General features: G+C 47.6%; 1 protein-coding gene across 1 annotated transcript in view; it reads left to right on the forward strand.

The window, feature by feature from the left end:
- kiaa1328 (KIAA1328 ortholog) overlaps positions 1-22,817 on the forward strand; it is a 388,527-nt gene that overhangs the window by 364,933 nt on the left and 777 nt on the right. The gene's annotated exons all lie outside the window — the stretch shown is intronic.

The raw sequence follows: 22,817 nt of genomic DNA on the forward strand, positions 1-22,817 counted from the left end.
ATTGCCTTGATAGCCTTCTTGAATGTTTGAACAAACCTCTCGGCCAATCCATTAGTGGCTGGATGATATGGGACGGATGTGTAATGCTTAACACCATTGTTCTTTAAGAACCTCCGGAACTCTTCAGACACAAACTGTGGTCCATTGTCAGAGCAAATCTGTTCAGGCAGCCCATTCCTGGCGAATATGGTTCGTAAGACTGTGATAGTTTTTTCTGTGGTGGTTGAGGACATTTTTATTACCTCTGGCCACTTTGAATGTGCAACCACCGCAATTAAAAACATCGAGTCCATAAAGGGACCAGCAAAATCAATGTGCACCCTTTGCCATGGAGATGAGGGCCACTCCCATGGATGTAGAGGGGCTTGTGGTGGGGCGTTTTGGACCTTCTGGCATCCTGTACAGCTCTTGGTCATCTCTTCGATTTCTCTATCGATTCCCAGCCACCACACAAACGCTCTGGCTAAGTTCTTCATTTTTACCCCTCCCAGATGACCCTCATGAAGCTCATTGAGCACTCTATCCTTCAATTTGGGTGGAATTACTACTCTGGATCCACACATCAAGGTTCCTCTGCACACTGACAGCTGTTCTCTTCTCGGCGAGAATGCTGGCAGCAGTGGTTCGCCATGTGCTGGCCATCCCTTCACCGTTAAATCATAGACCCAGGAGAGTGTCGGGTCATTTCGTGTTTCCTTTTCTATGTTTGCATTCGTCACAGGGAAACATTCGACAATAGTCGAGTGGAATAACTCCACTGGATCCACTGCCAGTTCTTCTTCCACCGTCGACAACGGTAGGCGCGACAATCCATCAGCATTCCCATACTGTTTAGTTCCTTTGTACTCGATGTCATATTGGTGTGCCCCTAGGAAAAGGGACCACCTCTGTAGCCGTTGTGCCGTCATTATCGGTACGCCCTTCTGAGGGTTGAAAATGGAGACGAGAGGTTGATGATCAGTTAGTAGAGTAAATTTCTGACCGTACAGGTAGTGATTGAACTTCTTCACCCCCCACACCAGGCTGAGGGCCTCTGTGTCAATCTGGGCGTAGTTACGCTCGGCTGAAGTTAACGAGCGTGACGCAAAAGCTATCGGCCTCTCAGAACCATCAAGGAATTTACGTGACAGTACCGCCCCAATGCCGTAGGGAGACGCATCACACGCCAGTCTTATCGGTAATGATGGGTTGTAGTGAGCCAATACTTCTCTTGAAGTGATTAGGTCCTTACTCTTCTGAAAGGCCCGCTTACATTCATTGCTCCATTTCCATGCTACTCCCGTTCGTAGTAGGGCGTTCAGTGGATGCAGAATTGTGGACAAATTCGGCAAAAACTTATGGTAGTAATTCACCAATCCGAGGAATGACCTCAGTTGTGACACATTTTCAGGTGCTGGAGCCTTAACTACTGCTTCAATTTTGTCAGGGGACTTATGCAACCCCTCTTCATCAATCACGTGGCCACAATACGATATCTGTTTCTTAAAAAACTCGCACTTGGGGCGATTGGCTCGTAGCCCATGTTCACGTAGTCTAGTGAGCACCTGCTCTAGGTTGGCAAGGTGTTCACTGTCATCTTCACCTGTCACTAGGATGTCGTCCAAGTAACACTGAGTCCTCGGAATCCCTTGCAGGACTTGTTCCATCGCTCTTTGCCATATCGCCGGAGCTGATGCTACTCCGAATACCAGTCGATGATACTGGTAAAGACCTTTGTGAGTGTTTATCGTGAGATACTTCCTAGAGGATTCCTCAACCTCCATCTGCAAATATGCTTGCGCTAGGTCAATATTTGTAAAACGCTTCCCTCTGGATAGTGAGGCGAAGATATCTTCTATCCTTGGAAGAGGATATTGTACTGTGTGAAGGACTGGGTTCACTCACCTTGAAGTCCCCACAGATGCGAACCTTCCTTGGCTCCTCAGACTTATTGTTTAAAGTTTTCTTCATGCCAGGAACGATGGGTGTCGCCCACTCGCTCCAGTCTACCTTAGATAACATGCCTGTATTCTCCAGATTCTCCAGCTCTGCCTCGACGGCTGGGCGAATTGCATATGGTACAGGTCTTGCTTTGAAAAACTTGGGAATTGCATTCTCCTCTATTTTTATCGAGGCGGTTACGCCTTTAAGAGTGCCCACTTCTTGTTGAAATACCTCTTTGGCGTCAGCTAAGATTGTTGACAATCGTCCAGGAGTGACGTCATCATCCTTTTTACCAGCCACCGTCAGTGCCTGAATGGAGTGCCAGTCTAAACTTATCTTTCTGATCCATTCACGTCCCAATAACGGTGGTCCACCATCTTGCAGAATGTAGAGATACAATTTCCGTATTTTCTTGCCGTTGTATTCGACAGGCACCCTTATTTTTCCTCTGGGGTATACTTTTTGCCCCGTATACGTCCTCAAGACAATGGATGTCTCTCTCAAGGGTATGTGTGAGAATAGCCGCTCGTAGTCTTGTCGATTCATGACGGTTAGAGCTGATCCTGTATCCAATTCCATTTTGACTTGAGACCCTGCTATCGTGAGGGTGACCCAAATGGTTCGGTGATCCTCTTTTGCGATTACGTTGTGAAGTTTGAGACAGCTTAGTCTCTTGTTCCCGGATTCACTATCGCTCATCTGGTCTTCAGAACTACTGTCCGTCATCTTTTGTACTTTCCTGTACAGTTCCTTAGTAGCCTTTTTATTGTCGTTGGTCTTCTTCTCAGACCTGCAAACTCGTGCAATGTGTCCCCTCTTTCCGCATTGCCTGCATATTTTGTCCTTGGACCAGCAGTCCTTCTGGTCATGGTTTGTTCTGCCGCAGCGATAACATTTTGCAAATCCCTGTTTCATTTCGTGGGTGCCGTATTCCTGTGGCTTTTGTTGTATTTCCGCAGCTCCCCTTGCTGCTGCTTCGTACGATACTGCCACGCTGAAAGCCTTATCTAGCGTCAGCTCTTTCTCTGAGAGTAACCTCTTCTGGGTTCCTTCACTCAGGAGTCCACAGACAAATTTGTCCCGTAAGGTATCTGCCAGTCCTGCTCCGAACTGGCAGTGCTTTGATAGCTTGCGTAGTTCCGTAAGGTAATCAGCATTGCTCTCATTTTTATGCTGATTTCTCCTGTGGAATTTAAATCTTTCTGCTATCAGCAGCAGTGTAGGATTTAGGTGTTCCTGTAGGATAGCAACAATTTCGTTAAAACTCTTCGCCTTCGGTTTGGCTGGAGTAATCAGGTCCCGCAATAGGCCGTACGTTCTTGCGCCCATTAAATTTAGCAATACCGATGACTTTTTCCCCCTCGGCTATTTCGTTTGCCTCGCAATATACCTCGACTCTTTCCACATACGTGGTCCAGTCTTCTATTGCATTATCGAAGGCAGTGATATCGCCAGTCTTTGGCATCTTGAAAATCTAAGATGGCGTCTCCTGCGCTTTTCCTTCGTCCCCGATGGATCAAAATGGCGCCTCCCGCGCTTTTCCTTCTTCCCCGCCGAGTTAAGATGGCGCCTCCCGCGCTTTCCCGCCGCTGCCGTTGCTGTCAACGCCGCTCTCTGCGGTATTTTTATTTTTAACCGTTCCCATCGTGGAGCGGACCCTCTGGGACACTTCCCTCCCTCTTCTTAGGTCCGAACGCTGCCCGGCTGCGAAGCACTGGCCGCACCCTGTGTGCTCCACCCTCTCCCTCTCTCTGCTTCCCGACTCGCTGCCCGGCCCCGTTGCAGAGCCACCCAATCGAGCTCTAGCCCGCCGCAGCCCAGGAAGGATCAGTGCACTACCTGCCACCAGCCCGATTAGCTGGGAAACCACAGACTGGGGAACCAAGCCTGGCTCTTGACAGTCTCCCCTGCAAGTTTTCAATCCGATGATTTGGAGGGCGGTTGCCCATGGTCGACGCCCGTTTCTCGAGTTTCTTTGGATTATTTATTTATTTCTTTTTCTTTTCTGGCTTCGACCTTCAATAACGTCGAGTTGCAGGTAAGTTCGTTTCTTACTCGTCGCCAGTATTAAATCCGTGTGTTAATGGAGACACGGAATGCAGGAGTTGGTTTAACAAGTCTTTACTGAATGGAGACAATCTGGAAACTGAAACTACAGAAGCCTGCCAGGGCCTTTTATACAGGGATGGTCACTGCCGGTACTGCAGTCTGAGACCAGTTATTCCCTTAAAGGGACATACACAACAAGTTTGGCTAACTGGAGGCATTTCTTGCACACGTGGTTCTCTGGGACACATGAAGCATACACATTGGAGCATCTGACCTTGAATTTTCAAACTAGTTATCTGAGTTAAGTCTGTTATATAGCATTCTAAAAATGATGAATTGAGACCCATTAGCTTCGTTTGTTGACAAGTGTAAATTAGGACTGAGGTAGACAATTTTAACAATGCCACTGAAGGATTTTTGCTCCCAATTTTCTCCCTTTCTCTCTTGAAAGTTTCAGTTTTTACTGAGATATGGTTCCACAGGTGCTGGCAGTCTCCAATGCCATGCTCCAGTCACCATTCTCCACGTGTCAGCCTAGACATTGGTTGTCTGTGGGGCATTCCAGCTGAGTATGATCATGTCCTCACCCAGCATACACACACTGCCCAGCAGGAGTCACTGGAGTCATCAGATGCAGTAACCTGACTTATTTTTAAAATTCTTTCTGAGGTCAGGTATAGTACCCCTACTACAGGAAACTCTTTTTTATCCGGCACCAACGGGACCGGCGTGGTGCCGGTTTATCAAAAAGTCTGGATTACAGAGAGGTATAGTTAAAAGGTACGAGAGCTCCGTACACAGCAACAAATCCAGCCTTCCCTGTTGCTTAGCAACAGGTGCAGGAACCCCGATTACACAGCCACAGATCGAGGAACGGCCACTGATATGAAGTAAAACTTACCTGAACCTACTCCTGAATTTTGCCGGTTAACAGAGATTTCCGGTTATTTAGGTGCCGGTAAATCGAGAGTTTCCTGTACCATGTGGCAGAGCTCAACTAACTCAGCGCAGATTGGGAATCGACCCTGGTAAGTATTTTTGAGATGTACTAGCTCTACATGTTGAGCTCAGGATAACTTTTGGATGAGTAAACTGAAGCCCAAATAGGACTGAGGCAGAAATTTTCAACAGTGGCTGACTTTCAGCATTGAAGGTTTGCTGAGGCCTGGTAGAAGTTTTGTTGCCTGAGCAGTGTTTGTTGGCAAGGTGTCTAAAGTGGCAGAAATTATTGAAACTGGCATCAGTTTGTATAAATAATTCTCCTCAGTGTGAAGGAAGGATTGTGGGCAGGCTCCACGTGTTACAGATCTTTCTATTTTGTCTACCCAAATATGCTTTGTTCCTATTCAGTAAGTGTGACTATGTTATGTGAAGGTGTCAGAATCACTTACTTTGGTGCCTAAACTGAATCTATTCAGGAACTGGCGATTTTTCATTTGTCAATTCCATTTGAGGGTTGTCCAGTTTATCAGGTGTATGTCAGATATTTTTTGTTGAAAAAAATGGCACTCAATCTTAAATCTTTTTCCCATTCAAAAGTATATCACGACGAAAGTGCACATGGAAGCAGAAATTCTTATTTGAAGCCTATTTAAATAAATTAGTTCAATCTTTAATTTTTATACATACAAATATTTATTTTTTTATATATTTATATAACGTGTAAAAGAAGAGCCATTTTGTAGTAATTAATCCTAGTGGCTTTAATTCTTAATCTTATGTGGCACCAACTAATTTTTGGAGACTACTGCCTGATTGAAAGAATAATAGGCTTGTGCCATCATAAAATTTAGTCGCTAGTCCACAGAAATTAGGTAACAATCTCTGGTGATTTTATTACTCTCTGGTGCCTTCATGTAAATTGGGTCTGTGGAAATGAACTCCAAAAAATTATTTAAATTGGGATTTATTGAGAATCTTTTTTCTGTCCAGAAGGCTAACATCGCCACAGAGAGGGAGAAAAGATTAGTCAGTATTGCAGTCATCAACAAAAGATTATGGATGTCATCTAGATTAGTTTCAGTCAGATGAACAACTATCTTGAACACTTGCAAAGCATGCTGCAGGAAACCTTGAGACATCAGAAGCATAGCATGTAGGCAAATGATTTCTCCAGGCTACAACAACTTACATTCTCATAATACCCCTTATGATCACTTTACAATAGTGCAAGGAGGATACTGAACAAGCGATAGGAAGGGTTCGTGGAGAGGGCATGGACTGAAAGAATAGTCAAAGAGCACCAGCAAGGCAAAATGGCTTAAGGAGGAAATCCCAAATAGGAATGACGTGGGAACAGCTGCTGATGATATTGCAGAGGGTGAAATGAACGAGTAGTGGTCTGTCGTTAGTGGAGTGGATGATATGGGCTGCAAGATACTGCTGCAGGACATAGTTCAGAAGATAAGGAGATGGTGGAGTCTCTTGACGATAAGGATGAGGATTCTATGATTCTATAATTCTAGGATCTGGAAGTAGATGCACTGAGGTATTAAATTAACTGGAGCTTGTGAAGGGTGAAGTAGGAAAGGCCCGTGAGGAAAGCATTAGAGAAATGATGAAAGTGGTTCTGAAATTACATGGCAGTTCCCCTGGTTTTTCACCATACATTCAATGGAATCACCAGTGGGAATTTAGATTTTGGTGGCATAGGAAGTGGGATAGGGCTGGAGGGGGATCGTGTTGGAGGAGGAAGGATGTAGTCTTGGTGACTGACTGGATGTGGCATAGGAAGGTCAGAACAGTGAGTCTGCACACCACTTGGCTCGGTCTAATTGCTTGAGGGCTGTTGAGAGGGCTAGACCCAGAGGTATGTTGGTGTTAGCGAAAACTAAACAGGTTAACCTTGGTTTTCTTTACACTGAGCTGAAGGAAACTTTGGTTGATCCATGACTTGATGATGGATTGGAATGTGGTTAGTACATCAGCAACCCTGGATTCAAAGATGGTAGTGGGCAAATAGAGCTAGATATAATTGGCCAATGTCACCAAGGAGTAACCTGTAAATGATGAGATGGTGAAGAATGGAGCCCTGGGTGCACTACATATGACCATGTGAGGATAGTGAAGAGAAACCATTTGAGGAGATGTACCGGATACATTTGAACAGGTAGGAATGGAAGCAGGAGTATGTAACATCAGGGTGATAGGCCATGGAAGAGAGACAATGGAGAAGAATGCAATGGCCAACAGAGCCAAAAGCAGTAGAGAGGATATGGAGGGACAGTATGCCATGATTGTAGTCACACAGGATGTCATTGGTAACTTTGACCAGGGTAGTCTTAGTACTGTGTGTGAGTCAGAAACTGAATTTAAGGGCAAAAAAAAAGGATTACTGGGGGAGGTGGCATGAATTTGGATAGCAATGATGCATTCAAGAACCTTGGAGAGCAGGGGAATATGGAGACATGGCAGAATTTAGAGTAGCGTGGTTGTAACAATTTGGGACCTTTATCTATTAGGCCTGGAAGGGATTTTAGTTTATTTTATGATTTTGCTATGAAGTTAGATTTAGTTTCAAAGGTTTAAATTTGAGAGAATTTAGACCAGCCATTTAGAATGTTGATTAGGACAATTAGGTGGAATACCAGATAAAACAGCTATCAAAGTTATGTAGTCTCAAATGCTACATCAGTTTTCAGACAATGGGAAGCCATTGAACACATCCTAGAGCAGTCCTCACCCTTAATGAAAGAATGGTTTTCATTCAATGTGCCTGCAAGAAGCTTAGATAAACAGAAAATGTAGTTGCCGTGAGTGCTTACACTAAATCAATCCTCTTCCCATTGGTGGAAGGGTCGAGAACCAGAGGACACAAATTTAAGGTGATTGGCAGAGGAACCAAAGGCGAGATGAGGAAAAAAAATTTACGCAGCGAATGGTTAGGATCTGGTATGCACTTCCGGAAAGGGAGGTGGAGGCAGATTCAACCGTGGCTTTCAAAAGGGAATTGGATAAGCACCTGAAGGAAAAAAAATTGCAGAGCTACTGGGAAAGGGCGAGGGACTGGGACTAGCTGAAGTGCTCTTGCAGAGAGCCAGCACTGGCTCGACAGGCCAAATAGCCTCCTTCTGTGCTGTAGCCATTCTATGATTCTATGATTCTCAACATACAGTTGAGGGAGGGGGTCAGCTTTTCTCTCTCTCTATGGAAAAGTCAGGCTAGGGCAGTTTGTTTCTAGCCAGCCAGAGGGAGAGAGTTTCAGGTTCTGGCATGAGAATATATGGCTAGCAAGAGTAAAGGTTAGTGCCAGTTAATTCAGAAGCTGCTAACTTGTGAGTAGGTTCGGTCCATAATAATGTAAGATTGCGCATTTTTGTTATTTTTACATTACGAGGATTAATAGGAAATAGATGTATTTCACTAGAAGACTATATTCTGTTCATTTATATAAAAAAACAGTTTGTTGGTCTGTAATTGGCCTCGTCTTGCTAGAATGCTTTTACAGTCGCAGCTCTCTGAAAAGGAAGGACAATGCACATGCGGCATGTGTGAGACTACAGTATCCAGGGCACACAGAAATTGGTCTTACTGTTATGACTCTGGGTTGTGTTGTTGGTTAACTAATTATTCGGTATCAAAGGTGCTCTCCAGATCATAGGGTCACTAGGTCTGTTTATGGGAGTAAACATGTGCTGAACATAAGATTATATTTATTGTAGATCTGAAGAAAAAAATTTCATTTATATAGTGCCTATCATGATCTCAGAACATCCCAAAATGCCTCACAGCCAATGAAGTACTATTGTAGCACAGTCCCTGTTGTAATATCAGGAAATAATTTGTGCACAGCAAGATCCCACAAACAGCAAAGAGCTAAATGACCAGTGAATATGTGTTTTAGTGATTTTTGTTGAGAGATAAATGCTGCCCTGACCACTGGGAAAAATGCCTTGTTCTTCTTCAAAAAGTGCCATAGGAACTTTTTCTTCCACGTGAAAGGGCAGTCAGGGCCCTTTGATTTAAGGTCTCATCTGAAGTACAGCACCTCTGTCAATGCAGCACTCCTTCAGTACTGTACTGAAGTGCCAGCCTCGATTATGTGGCCTTTGGAGTGGGGCTTGAACCCATGGCCTTCTGACTCTGAGGTAAGTGTGCTGCCACTAAGCCAAGGTTGACACCTGTTAAATTTGTAATGGGGTAAAGGGTGAGTTTTTTTAATAGTGTGGCAAATAATGGCAGATAGATTAGAACGTCCCTTGTGCAGGTGTCGACATCAGACATTGGGGCTGATGGCATGTCTTATCCACACTTCAAATGTTAAACATCTGCCAATTAATGTAGCTACTTCCTCAACTAGTACTGACGTGTGGCAGCTGAATGCATAATAGTGTGCAGTGCCTACCCTGACCTGAACATGCCTCTATTTCTGGGTTCAGGTATTGGGTTCAGGGCCCTGTGTCGAGGATTGGGGACAGTAAACCAGAATCCAGGGGGGTTGGGGGTGCGGGTGGGAGGAGCGGCTGCTGACGACGATCTTTTGTCCAAACACAGGGACCGTGATTTCCCTTACCTCGCCGGGTTCGGTGCAGCTGGGGTCAGTGGCGAGATGCAACCCTGCTGCTGGTTCCAGCCCGCTGTCAAAAGTGATCTTACGCTGATTGGGCTTCTTAACCCCCCCAGTGTGTTTCCCGGCCAATTGAAGGAAGCCGGTCTGATGATGTCATTTGATGACGGGTAATCAGCCGGTTTCCTTAAAGGGACCATGCGCAAATTGATTTTGAAATTTGTGCTGTCAGTGTTCTATAGCATTGAAGTGCTGCATACACTGACAAGCACTGCACAGAGGTGCACGGCTGCACTCAGGCTCTCCCATATCCTTATGGAGGGAGTCACAGCATGTAGGGAGGTATTCTTCCCTTCCAATGGGCAGAAGAGACCTCCTCGGGAGATCAACGCAGCTTGGTTGCACATTGCACAGGAGGACATAAGCAGAGATGTCGTTAGGAGGACCAGGCTGCAGTGGCGCAAACCTTTCAATGATCTCAGTAGATCACGAAACGTTACTGCAAAGCCACACTCAACTTCATTCTGCTGTGCCACTCATCACATCCCCATCACTCTGCCTACCCTACCCTACTCCTACACATCCTTACTCATAAAGTCATTACGGCACAGAGGGAGGCTATTCGGCCTCTGTAGAGCAATCCAGTCAGTCCCATTCCCCCACTCTATCCCCATAGCCCTGCAAGTTTATTTCCCTCAAGTGCCTATCCAATTTCCTTTTGAAATCATTGATCGGCTCCGTTTCCACTACCCTCGTCGGCAGCAAATTCCAGGTCATTACCACTCGCTGCGTAAAAAAGTTCTTCCTCACATCCCCCCTGTATCTCTTGCCCAAAGCCTTAAATCTGTGTCCCCTAGTCCTTATAACATCAGCTAATGGGAACAGCCTTTCTCTGTCTACCTTATACAAACCCGTCATAATCTTGTACATCTCTATCAAATCTCCCCTCAACCTCCTTTGCTCCAAGGAGAACAACCCCAGCTTTTCCACCCAACTCACAGCAACTTACCTTGCACCTCCACCATCCCTCTCTATCTAAATTATCACTTCCCCATCTCACCAGCCACCCCTCACACTCACCCTCATCCTAGTCCAATCATAACAACTAACAACACACGAGGGGAGTCACTTGGGCGTTTTATGCAATGTTCATGTAAAGTTTCTGTTAATGTGTTGTCAAACATTGAAACTTTATTTTCAACACTTTGCATTCTTGGACAGATTTGTGTGCACCTTTGGAAGTGGCTTAGTGAGTTGCAGTGAATGGTGAGACATAACGGTACCCACCGCAATGGTGATGAGTGTGAAAGGAATGGCTTGGACATTGTAGGGATGCTTTATGGTGTTGGTGTGGGGTGGTATCAATCTGGTGCATCATGTAGCAGCTAGGGTGTACAGCGTCAAGTGAAGTAAATCTGGCCATGTTGAGGCCATCCCGGGCAGCAATGTGGTCGGGTGCTGATGCCCTGTGTCCTATGCAGCATCAGGTGATTGGGGAGAAGGTTGGTGGTGTTGTTGGGGCTGATCGTGGTGGGATTCTGAGGACCAAAGTGAACTAGTTTCAAGGGCACTGATGCTAATGGAATAGATGTCAGGTGAAGTTGAGATGACAGAAGTGATCTGTCAATGGTGAGAGAGATTGTTCCAATGAGGTGACACTGGATAGAGAGTTTGCTTCAAACACTTGCAAGCTGCATAAAGCTCAATCTGTCTTCCAAATGCAGTAAGCAACAGCTTCTAACCTTGGAAAGTGAACAGCTATGAAATGGGAGCTTTTGGTCGAACATTTGCAGCTGTCAAGTTAAGAAATCAACTCCCGGCCTTCTTACCTGATGTGATCCCCGAGCAGCGGGGAATTTGTGGGCGAACTCTTAAAATCTAAAGGTAAGCTTAAAATAGTTTTTAAGTGCCTGTTAACAAGCTCTTAATAATCTAAATCGCCTCCTCCACCGCTTGGTGTCAGGTCTGTTCAGCGATGACAGACCCGATATCTAGGAAACTAGCGTGGTGGCGGGTTGACAGTGCATTCCCTACCCACTGTTAAAGAAAACATTTTCCCATCCGACCAGCCACCAAACGCGCCCACTGACCCCCTGAAAAATCCCCCCCCCCCCCCCCCCCCGGGTCCCTGTAAATTAAAAAAGCTGCCTCGATTCTTGGGCTGTTTTCACCTTGCTGCCTGCCCCTCTGAGGCATGCCAGGCACAAGGGCTTGACATTACTTCTTTGGTCACTCCTGTGCCTGGAGGCCCTTGTGGCAAACCTGCAGGAAGATGAGGTGTCTGCCCTGAGCATGCGCCACTTGTCGGTGAAGGCTGCCCACCCACCTTGGGGAAGTCCTAGAAATCCCACAGCAATGTTGAAAGGGGATAGTGACCTGTTGTCACGGTTCTCTGCCCCCTTTTGTCTGGCCTTTGCACTTGGAGAATAAACATTCCCCAGGCTACACGACAGATACACAATATGTATGTGTGGTAAACCACTTTATCGTTACACTATAGTTATCACTGTTGTATTGTTATCACCGTTGTATCACGATACGAGGTCGCCTCTTGTCGCGCTGTTATACCTGGGCTGACCACCTCCGACTCCGCCCATGGCTCCACCTACCTGCCCAGGTATAAAGGTAGTCGACTGGCTGGTATTCCTCCTTGTTGGACCCGATCACCCACGAGGGTGGGCTCTGTTATTTAGTCAATAAAAACCTTTAGTTACGTTCCTAACTCGTCGCCTTTTATTGGACGAATTGATAGGTATATCAATTTTATTGACTAAATTTTAAAGATGTCTACTACTGGCCAGCCAGAAGCCCTCCCAGAAGCACAGCCACACCAGCCGGCTTGGCTGCAAGCCCTCAAACCACCGTACCTGGATCTAAACCCACAGGCAGCAAACGCAGCCCTCAACTTCAAACACTGGCTGGACTGCTTCGAATCCTACCTGGAAGAATCCGGCGCCCCGCAGAGATCCAAACTAAGACTTCTGAACGCCCAAGCGAGCCCGAGAGTATACGCACTCATACAGGACACGACTACGTACGAGGCCGCTATCAACCTACTGAAACAGCAGTACCGCAGCCCGGTAAATTACATGTACACCAGGCACCTCCTAAGATCCCGCCCGCAACAGCCAGGAGAGTCTGTAGCTGAATTTTTACGGGCGCTAAGAGCACTCGGCAGGAACTGTGACTTTAAAGCGGTGACGGCTGTTGAAAATACGGAAGATAATATCCGCGATGCCTTTGTGAAAGGCCTACGGTCCGACTACTCACGGCAAAGACTGCTTGAAGCTAAAGACCTCGACCTGGACAAAGCTGAAGCCCTCGCTCTCTCCCTGGAGGTGGCCCATCAGGACCAGGAGGCGTTTTCCAGGTACTGCTCACGACCCTGGGACTCGGGCCCGATCCCTACCGCAATACCCTTCGCAGCGCCGTCCCCGGGACCTACCTCAGCGTCGGCGTCCCGGACCCGACCGGGCCCGCCACCCCCGGTACCGGCTCCGACATCGGGCACCCGCGATCGGGCCGCCGGCTGCTTCTTTTGCGGCCAGGAGAAGCACCCGAGGTCGCGCTGCCCAGCCAGGAACTCTACCTGCACAACCTGCAGGAAGAAAGGCCATTTCTCTAAGGCCTGCAGGAGCGGATCTTCAGAGGCCAGCAGTGCCTCATGCGAACTGTGGGGGCGGCCATCTTCTTTCACGGCAACTGAGGCCAGTATCCCCACACGTGAGTCATGGGGGCGGCCATCTTTGATCAAGGCAACCGACCCCAATAGTGCCTCATGTGAGTTATGGGGGCAGCCATCTTCTCCGCCATTTTGTCCTACCTCGTGGGAGACGCCATTTTACCCACCACGCCCGACTGCCACCGGGCCCCCGGACCCGACGACCGCCTCGCCCGCAGACGACAACGACTCGCTTACCTACACGCTAGCCTCCGTCACTCTGGATCAAGCCCGCCCACACCACCTGTCCAAGTCGATGATGGACATCAAAGTAAACGGCCACGCCACGACCTGCCTGTTCGACAGCGGAAGCACGGAGAGCTTCATCCACCCAGACACGGTGAGCCACTACTCCCTCCCTGTCCTGCCAACGCGCAACCGAATCTCGATGGCATCGAGGTCCCACGCCACGGACATTAGCGGCTACTGTGCTGTGACCTTGTCGGTTAAGGGTACAGAGTATAAAAACTTTAAACTCCTCGTCCTCCCCCAGCTCTGCGCTGCCGTCCTACTAGGGCTGGACTTCCAATCCCACCTCCAAAGTGTAACCCTAGCATACGGTGGACCCCTCCCCCCACTCACAGTCGACAACCAGCGAAGGTTAAACCGCCCACCGCGTAACACCTGCAGCCTATCCACCCTCAAGGTGCCGCCACCTTCCCTGTTCGCTAACCTCACCCCCGACTGCAAACCCGTCGCTACCAAGAGCAGGCGGTACAGCGCTGGGGACAGAGCTTTCATTTGCTCTGAGGTGCAGCGTCTCCTGAAGGAGGGCATCATCGAGGGGAGCAACAGCCCCTGGCGTGCCCAGGTCGTGGTCGTTAAGACCGGCGATAAAAATCGCCTGGTCATCGACTACAGCCAGACCATAAACAGATACACCCAGCTGGACGCATACCCCCTTCCCCGCATATCTGACATGGTCAATCAGATTGCACAATACCGCATATTCTCGACCATCGACCTTAAGTCGGCCTACCACCAACTCCCTATCCACCCCGAGGACCGCCAGTACACCGCCTTCGAGGCGAATGGGCGCCTATACCACTTCCTTAGGGTCCCCTTCGGTGTCACCAACGGGGTCTCGGTCTTCCAAAGGGAGATGGACCGGATGGTTGACCAGAACGGACTGCAGGCCACATTCCCCTACCTAGATAACGTCACCATCTGCGGCCGCGACCGGCAGGACCACGACGTGAATCTGGAGAAATTCCTCCGTACAGCCCAACGGCTGAACCTCACCTACAATAAGGAGAAATGTGTGTTTAACACCTCGCGCCTTGCCATCCTTGGCTGTGTAGTAGAGAACGGACTCATCGGCCCCGACCCCGAAAGAATGCGCCCCCTCATGGAGCTACCCCTCCCCCACTGCCCTAAGGCACTTAAGAGAACCCTGGGGCTCTTCGCCTACTATGCCCAATGGGTGCCCAATTATGCGGACAAAGCCAGACCCCTCATGAAGTCCACATCCTTCCCCCTTACGGAGGAAGCGTGCGCAGCCTTCTCCCTCATTAAGGGAGACATTGCCAAGGCCACTATGCACGCAGTGGATGAGTCCATCCCCTTCCAAGTCGAGAGCGATGCATCCGACTTCGCCCTAGCCGCCACCCTTAACCAGGAGGGGAGACCGGTGGCCTTCTTCTCAAGGACCCTACAGGGCCCTGAGATCCGACACTCGTCGGTCGAGAAGGAGGCCCAGGCGATTGTGGAGGCGGTACGACGCTGGAGGCACTACCTGGCAGGCAAACGATTTACCCTCCTTACCGACCAACGTTCGGTCGCTTTTATGTTTAATAACAAGCTGAGGGGCAAAATCAAGAATGACAAGATCTTGAGGTGGAGAATCGAGCTCTCCACCTACGATTATGATATCTTGTACCGGCCAGGTAAGCTGAACGAACCCCCCGATGCTCTGTCACGAATTACATGCGCCAGCGCGCAAAGTGATAGACTTCAGACCCTCCACAACGACCTCTGCCACCCCGGGGTCACCAGACTTTACCACTTCATTAAGGCCCGCAACCTGCCCTACTCCATCGAGGAGGTCAGGACCATAACCAGGAACTGCCAGACCTGCGCCGAGTGCAAACCGCACTTCTTTAGGCCGGACAGAGCAAGCCTGATCAAGGCCACCCGCCCCTTCGAGCGCCTGAGCATCGACTTTAAGGGGCCCCTCCCGTCCTCTGACCGTAATGTGTACTTCCTCAACATTGTTGATGAGTACTCCCGTTTCCCCTTTGCCTTCCCCTGCCCAGACATGACCAGTACCACGGTCATTAAATGCCTGAACGACCTCTTCGCCTTGTTCGGGTTCCCAAACTATATACATAGTGACCGGGGCTCCTCTTTCATGAGCGAGGAACTCCGTCAGTTCCTACTAGCGAGAGGTATTGCAGCAAGTAGGACCACCAGCTACAACCCCCAAGGGAACGGCCAGGTGGAAAGAGAGAACGCGACGGTATGGAAGGCCGTCCTCTTAGCCTTAAAGTCTAAGGGCCTCCCAACCTCCCGCTGGCAGGAAGTCCTCCCGACAGCGCTGCACTCCATCCGGTCACTACTTTGCACTGCCGTTAACGCCACCCCCCATGAACGAATGTTTGTTTTCCCCAGGAAGTCGACTACGGGAACCACTCTACCAACCTGGCTGACCTCTCCGGGGCCCGTCTTGCTGCGAAAGCACGTGAGGGCCCATAAAACAGACCCCCTGGTCGAAAGGGTGAACCTCCTGCACGCCAACCCCCAGTACGCCTACGTGGCTTACCCAGACGGGCGGGAGGACACTGTCTCCTTACGAGACCTCGCACCCTCGGGCACTCCGGAGACACCACCTTTACCCCCCCCCCACCACCCCCCCAATTCCAGCCCAGGTAGACGGCATGCCGGAACCCCACGAGCCTTCGCCGACCACGCAGACACCAGCACTAACACCGGATAATGCAGCACCGCCGCTGCGACGATCGGAGAGGCTTACGAGGCCTCCGGACAGACTGACATACCAGAACTGGTAGTACACTTCACCCCGCCGGACTCAAATCTAAACAAGGGGTGAATGTGGTAAACCACTTTATCGTTACACTATAGTTATCACTGTTGTATTGTTATCACCGTTGTATCACGATACGAGGTCGCCTCTTGTCGCGCTGTTATACCTGGGCTGACCACCTCCGACTCCGCCCATGGCTCCACCTACCTGCCCAGGTATAAAGGTAGTCGACTGGCTGGTATTCCTCCTTGTTGGACCCGATCACCCACGAGGGTGGGCTCTGTTATTTAGTCAATAAAAACCTTTAGTTACGTTCCTAACTCGTCGCCTTTTATTGGACGAATTGATAGGTATATCAGTATGTATGTGTGTGTGTCTGTGTATGGGCTGGATTTTCCCTGCGGAGGCGGGATGGCGGCGCGAGAGCTGGATGGCGGTTTCCGGTCCCGCTCCCGTCTGCAGCCGCTCTCTCAAAAAGATTTTCCATAGATTGGCCTGGAGTTCCTGGCCAATTAACAGGAAGCGGGTCTGATGATGTCATTTGATGATGAGTCATCAGCCGGTTTCCTTAAAGGGACCATGGCCACATTGATTTTGACAGTTGTGCTGTCAGTGTTCTACAGCATTGAGGTGCTGCAAACACTGACAAACACTGCACAAAGGTTCACGCCTGCACCCAGGCTCATGCGCGCAGGGAGGTTCTCTTCCCTTCCCATGGGTGAAAGAGACCTACCCAGGAGACCAATGCAGCCTGGTTGCACATTGCACAGCAGGACACAAGCAGGGATGTTATCAGGAGGACCTGGGTGCAGTGGCGCCAACCTTTCAATGATCTCAGTAGATCACAAAATGTTACTACAAAGCCACACTCAACCTCATCCTGCAGTGCCATTCATCACATTCCCATCACTCTGCCTTCCCTACCCTACTCCTGCACATCCTTACACCAACTTTACTTGCACCTCCACCCATCCCTATCTACATTAACACTTCCCCATCTCACTAGCCACCCCTCACACTCACCCTCATCCGACTGCAATCATACCAACTAATAACACACAAGGGTAGGCATTTGAGAGGATTAGACAATGTTCATGTGAAGTTTCTGGTATTGTGTTGTCATACAGAGAAATCAATATTTTCAACACTTCACCTTACTGGACAGATCTGTGCGCACCTTGAGATGTGTCTTACTGAGTTCCAGTGAATGTTGAGACATAACTTCCCCCCCCTCCCTATCTATAGTGATGAGTGTGCATGGAATGGCTTGGACATTATAGAGATGCTTTATGGTGCTGGTGTGGGGTGGTGTCAACCTGGCGCATCATGTGGCAGCCAGGGTGTACAGCATCAAGTGAAGTAAATCTGGCCATGGTGATGCCATTGCTGGCCTCCCGGGTAGCAACGTTGTCAGGGGCTGATGCCCTGTGTCCTGTGCAGCATCAGGTGATGGTGGAGAAGGTTGGTGAGCCTGGTGATGTTGGTCTTGTGGCTGATCGTGGAAGGATTCAGAGGACCAAGGTCTGATTTTTTCAAGGGCACCAATGTTGCTGGAATAGATGGCAGCTGCAGGTGAGATGACAGAAGCGATCTGTCAATGGTGAGAGAGGTTGTTCCAATGAGGTGCCACTGGATATAGAGTTGGCTCTAAACACTTGCAAGCTAAAGAAATCTCTATGGGGGAAAAATTTGGTTGTTTGTGCCTCCTGTTAGCGCCCGAAGAGGGTGCTAATGGGGCGCAAAGCAACTAGCACCCGGGCGCGGCACCGCCAACGCCTCCCGTGAAATTCAGCAGGAGGTTAGCAGCGGCAGTAACCATTAGCGCCCTGCGGCGCTGTGTCGCCGGCGATGATGTCATCGCTGTGCGCAGCGCCCCGCTCACGCCCCGGCCATGATCTTCGGTAACGCCCCCTGACTTACCGCCGGACGCTATGTCCGATGGGGTCAGGGGGGGCCTACCTGTGGCCGGGGCGGCGCTATTTAAAGGCGCAGTGCCGGGCGGCCATTTTTGTTGCTGGCCACCTGCCAGCACCTGCCTCCGCTGTCGTCCCCGGCCTCTTGACCCACCCCCGCAGGGTGCTGGCTGCACTCCATGAGCCCGGCATTTCTCTTGAGTGCCGGGCTCTTTTGCCGGCACTCCGATCCCTGGTGGCCCATCTGGTCCTCGGGTCGCGCTGCGCAAGGCCCCTCCCCTTTAAAAATGGGAGGAAGGCCTGCAATACCGTGGCGCGATGTGCCGCAGCACGTGGCGCTGTGGCATGTAGCACCGCGATATTCCCTCGCAACGCCCCAAGAGGGAGGCGGGGTGCTTCCAGTAGCGCCCTGCTTCCCTCTTGGGGCGGTACCACTGAACTTCGGCCACGGGGGGGCGCTAATTTTTCCGGGGCGCTAAAAGTAGCGCGGCAAAGTTAGCACTCCAAAGGGGGCGCGACTCAATTTTTCCCCCTATATGTCTTACAAATGCAGTAACCAACAGTTTCTGAGCTCTGAAACTGAACATCTGCAACATGGCATCCTTTACACCACTTCTGCAGCTGTCAGCAAGTCATCCTCAGTTCCGAGGGACTGCCTAAGAAAAAGAAGAAGCTGTTAGCTTATCAGATAAATCAAAGCAGAGTCAACTCACGCCAGGGTGAGCTGGCGTGTTCCCCGAGCAGCGGGTAACCCATGGGGGAGCACGTAAAATTGCAAGGTAGCCTCAAAATACCATTAAATTGGTTGTTAACAAGCCATTTAATGATCTAAATTGTCTCCCCCGCCACTTGGTGTCAGGTCAGTTCTGCGCAGACAGAGCCGACACCTGGGAGACTCGCGTGGAGGCAAACCTGCACTCTGAGCGCCGGCAAAATCCAGCCCTATGTGTGTGTCTGTCTGACTGTGTGTGTGTGTGTCTGTGTTAGCTTTTTCAAAGTGCCACTTTTTTGTGTCAGTGATTTATAAGGCTTAAGAAGGCTCAAAATTAACAAAGTGTGTACTAAATGAAATGTTTCTCATTTTATGTCAGACAGTTTATTTGAAGATTGTGCTAATGTTTTTGTGATAGTGAAACCATGTCATTATTCAACACAACTCATGGTTAATGCATTATAAATCACATGCACAAAGCAGCCTTTAGAAACAGACCATGACAGCAACAATAAATAGTAATTGTCATTTCAATACACAATGAAAAATCTTAAGGCAGTGATTTTTAATGAGATGATTGCTGAGTTCCTGGCCAGTTACAGGCCATCACCCCCTTGATGCTGGTACTTGTAAATCTCTTCATAACTTTGAAAACTTCTACTTTAGTCACCTTGAAGTCTCCTCTTTTACAATTAGATTAAGCACAATACTGCACCCTATTGAGGGCCTAATAATATTATTTCTACAATGTAGTGATGAGTATTGCACACAGCACACCATATAGTATTTAATCAGTGTCTACTGCAGTAATAATAGTAAATATTTTGATTATTATCCTTTCCCTCTGGTAATACAACCAGTATCTTGTTTATTTGAGAGATGTGCATCCAACAAATTTTCTGCTGTTATATCTCAAATCTCTTTCCTGATCCGCAAACTGCACTGCAGCTCTGATTAACACCAGCTCCCTAATTTGGCTTCATGCTCCCATACTTGGAGATTGTGGGGCACAAAATCCCATGATTGTATTTTGAGTCAAAACTGAAGTCGTTCCAATGTAGCTGGTTGGAGTTTGGGGCATATATCAGATACACCCAGACCCAGAAGGTGCACCAGCCTTCAAAGTGGTCCATGTATGCAAATGACAGGATAACGAGGACTAGAGCTGTTGTGTCAGAAATTCCACCATTTACACCAGAATTGCATCTACCTTAAGCCTGCAAAGAGGGTTAAGTTACCTGCATCACTTGTCAAACCAGGAAGGGGTTAGTTCACAAGATTTGACTGTCCACAAACTTTATCTAAAACATCAACTTTGGCTGAAGTGACTACAAAAATCCTTTCCAGCTGTGCTGCTAAGAAAGGATTCTATAATTTGCCTTTCAGCAGTTTCAGGCAAGGAAGTGTTTCGCTTCCCACCCTCTGTTATAGAGCCCTTACCATGGGATTCACTATGGGCATTCTCATATATGTTGTTAGGATGGAGGCAGAACAAGAGCAGGAGGAAGAGGAAATGAGAGAGGCACGCAGGATAAGGCTACACCAAAGGAAATGACCACCTAGGACGTACTCTCCCATCAGAGTCTACAGACTATGCCGCTTGCTCAGGGCTATATTAGAAGAGGTCTGCTTAAGGAAACAATGGTTTAATAAGGACATATAGAAGGAACCAGTGTCCCTTTGCAAACTAACCTCCAAACATCCTCTCAAACATCCTAACCCAAATAAAGAGCAGACATACTTCAGAAAACTGGACATCATGTCACATAATGGTTTTACTGTGCGCATATATATTTACCTGAAGACTCAACTGTTCCCATGCTGTCCTGGCCAGCTTACCCTCTTCCACCCTCCATAAAATTAAGCTCATCCAAAACTCTGCTGCCCGTATCCTAACTCGCATCAAGTTCTGTTCATCCATCACCTCCGTGCTCGTCGACCTACGGTGACTCCTGGTCCCTGAATGCCATGAGTTTAAAATTCTCATTGGCATAATCAAATCAGCCCATGGCTTTGCTCCTCCCTATCTCTGTAACCTCCTCCAGCCATAAAACTCTGTGAGAACTCTGCATTCCTCCAAGTCTGGCCTCTTGTCCATCCTCTACTTCACTTCATTAGCAGCTGTGCCGTCAGCTGTCTAGGCCCTAAGCTCTGGAATTCCTTCCCTAAACTTCTCCACCTCTCTCTCCTCCTTTAAGACCCTCTTTAAAACCTACCTCTTTGACCAAGCCTGTCCTAATGTCTCCTTCTTTGGCTCAGTGTCAATTTTGTCTGATTACACTCGTGTGAAGCGCCTTGGGACATTTTACGATGTGAAAGATGCTATAAAAATGTAAGTTGTTGTTACAGCAAGTGCTTCTTTTTACCACCTTTCCTGGTGTCTCTGTGTTTTTCTTACACCTATCGCAGTACTCCACTGGAGTGATACCCTTAGACAACGGACATCACTGGTGCTTGGCTGCACTGTGGTATCATGAGCTCTTATCCAGGCTCCTCTCTGATTTTTCATCTTAAAAGTGTAGGAACCCTATGTAGAGTTTAATGCCCTGAGAATGTATTTACCCTCCATTGTTCTGGGGTTGTCAGGGAAACCTTTGTTCATTAGTAAAACATTTTTCACAGCTTGTAGCCTCTCTAAAGATAGAGCAACCTTTTAGATGCTGATGTAGTTTTAAAATAGCAAAGCTGTAGGTGAGAAATTGTATGCAACTACATGGGCTGAATGTGCAGCCAGTGGTGGTGTGAACAGACCCAAAAGAGGCCAAGATGCTTTTTCTTAAACTGTGCTTTATTTAGGGCTAAGCTGAAAAGCGTCATCCAGTACTTACATGAAGATTACAATTGTTTCCAGGTAATTGAGAGTGAAGAGAGCAGTCTTGTAATAACCGTATGCCACACTGGATGTAGGTATACAGCACTTTTTCTAGAAAAAGTATGACAGAAACCAAAATAATAGAAAAAGAAACAGTGAATAGAAATTGAAAAAACAATATCAAAATGAATGTATTTTTAAAAACCTCCTACAAGGAATAAATAAAAAATGATTATAATAAACAATGCAGTGGCCCGCCATGATGCTGGCATTTGTAAATTAACTTAAAACATGACATCCTCCTAAAAGAACAATAAATAAACAGAATAAATAATTCATAAATAAATTGGTTCCAGATTTTACAGCAATCAACACAGTGCTTTTTTTCCCCAACTGCTCCATTACATCAGTTACCAAAGATAAATACCGTGCTTTCATTAAATAGTTTCCTTTTTGTTCTCAATCAGTACAGTAAAAGTCCTACAAAATATGCAAATTTATTTACATAAAACAGAGCCAGAACCTTTTAAACATTCTCTGTTTTTTTTGTACCTCCTGTAAACAGCAGAGATTCTCTCTTTTTTTTGTGTTTCTTTTGAAATACAGATTCAATGTTAGGTTGTTGGGAGTCAGGACGTTGCACTGGCCCTGAAGTTTACTTACTTATTTATTGAACATGAGAGAGTACTATTGTAATGGATGGAGTTTGGTAAGAGTTTTGCTTAGAGCAGGTCTTGATGATGTCAAGCAGGTTTTCCAGACGGATGCGTGTCTAGTCCAGGTCCTCACTAACGCTTGCTGGATATTCATATCCACGGTTTGCTGCAATGTTTACAATAGTTTCAGTTTTTGTGTGTTTTTTTAATATATTTTTAATTTTTTTTTAATCGTAGCTGGAATGATTGCAGTCAAGGAGCTGCCAGTGTGGCTTATCTTCTGTCAGTATTTAACAGCATCAGATAGCAATTGGCAGTATATGAACATATGCTCATCTAAATTCTACAAAATTACAATTCTACAGGATTTCTTTTTTTAGCAGTAATGCTAACCTCTATTTTTTTGCATTTTTATGTCTAATTTTTTTAATATTTTTATATCAGTAATTTAAAAGTTTTTTTTATTATTCTGTACATCTATTGAGTTTCTTTTTTTAAGGGAAGTTTAAGAACACAATGAACCATTTTCAAGCAATAATCCT

This window comes from Somniosus microcephalus, chromosome 2 (genome assembly GCF_052327205.1).
Source record: "Somniosus microcephalus isolate GS21.2 chromosome 2, FLI_Smic_1.0, whole genome shotgun sequence".
In the NCBI taxonomy this organism is placed as follows: domain Eukaryota; kingdom Metazoa; phylum Chordata; class Chondrichthyes; order Squaliformes; family Somniosidae; genus Somniosus; species Somniosus microcephalus.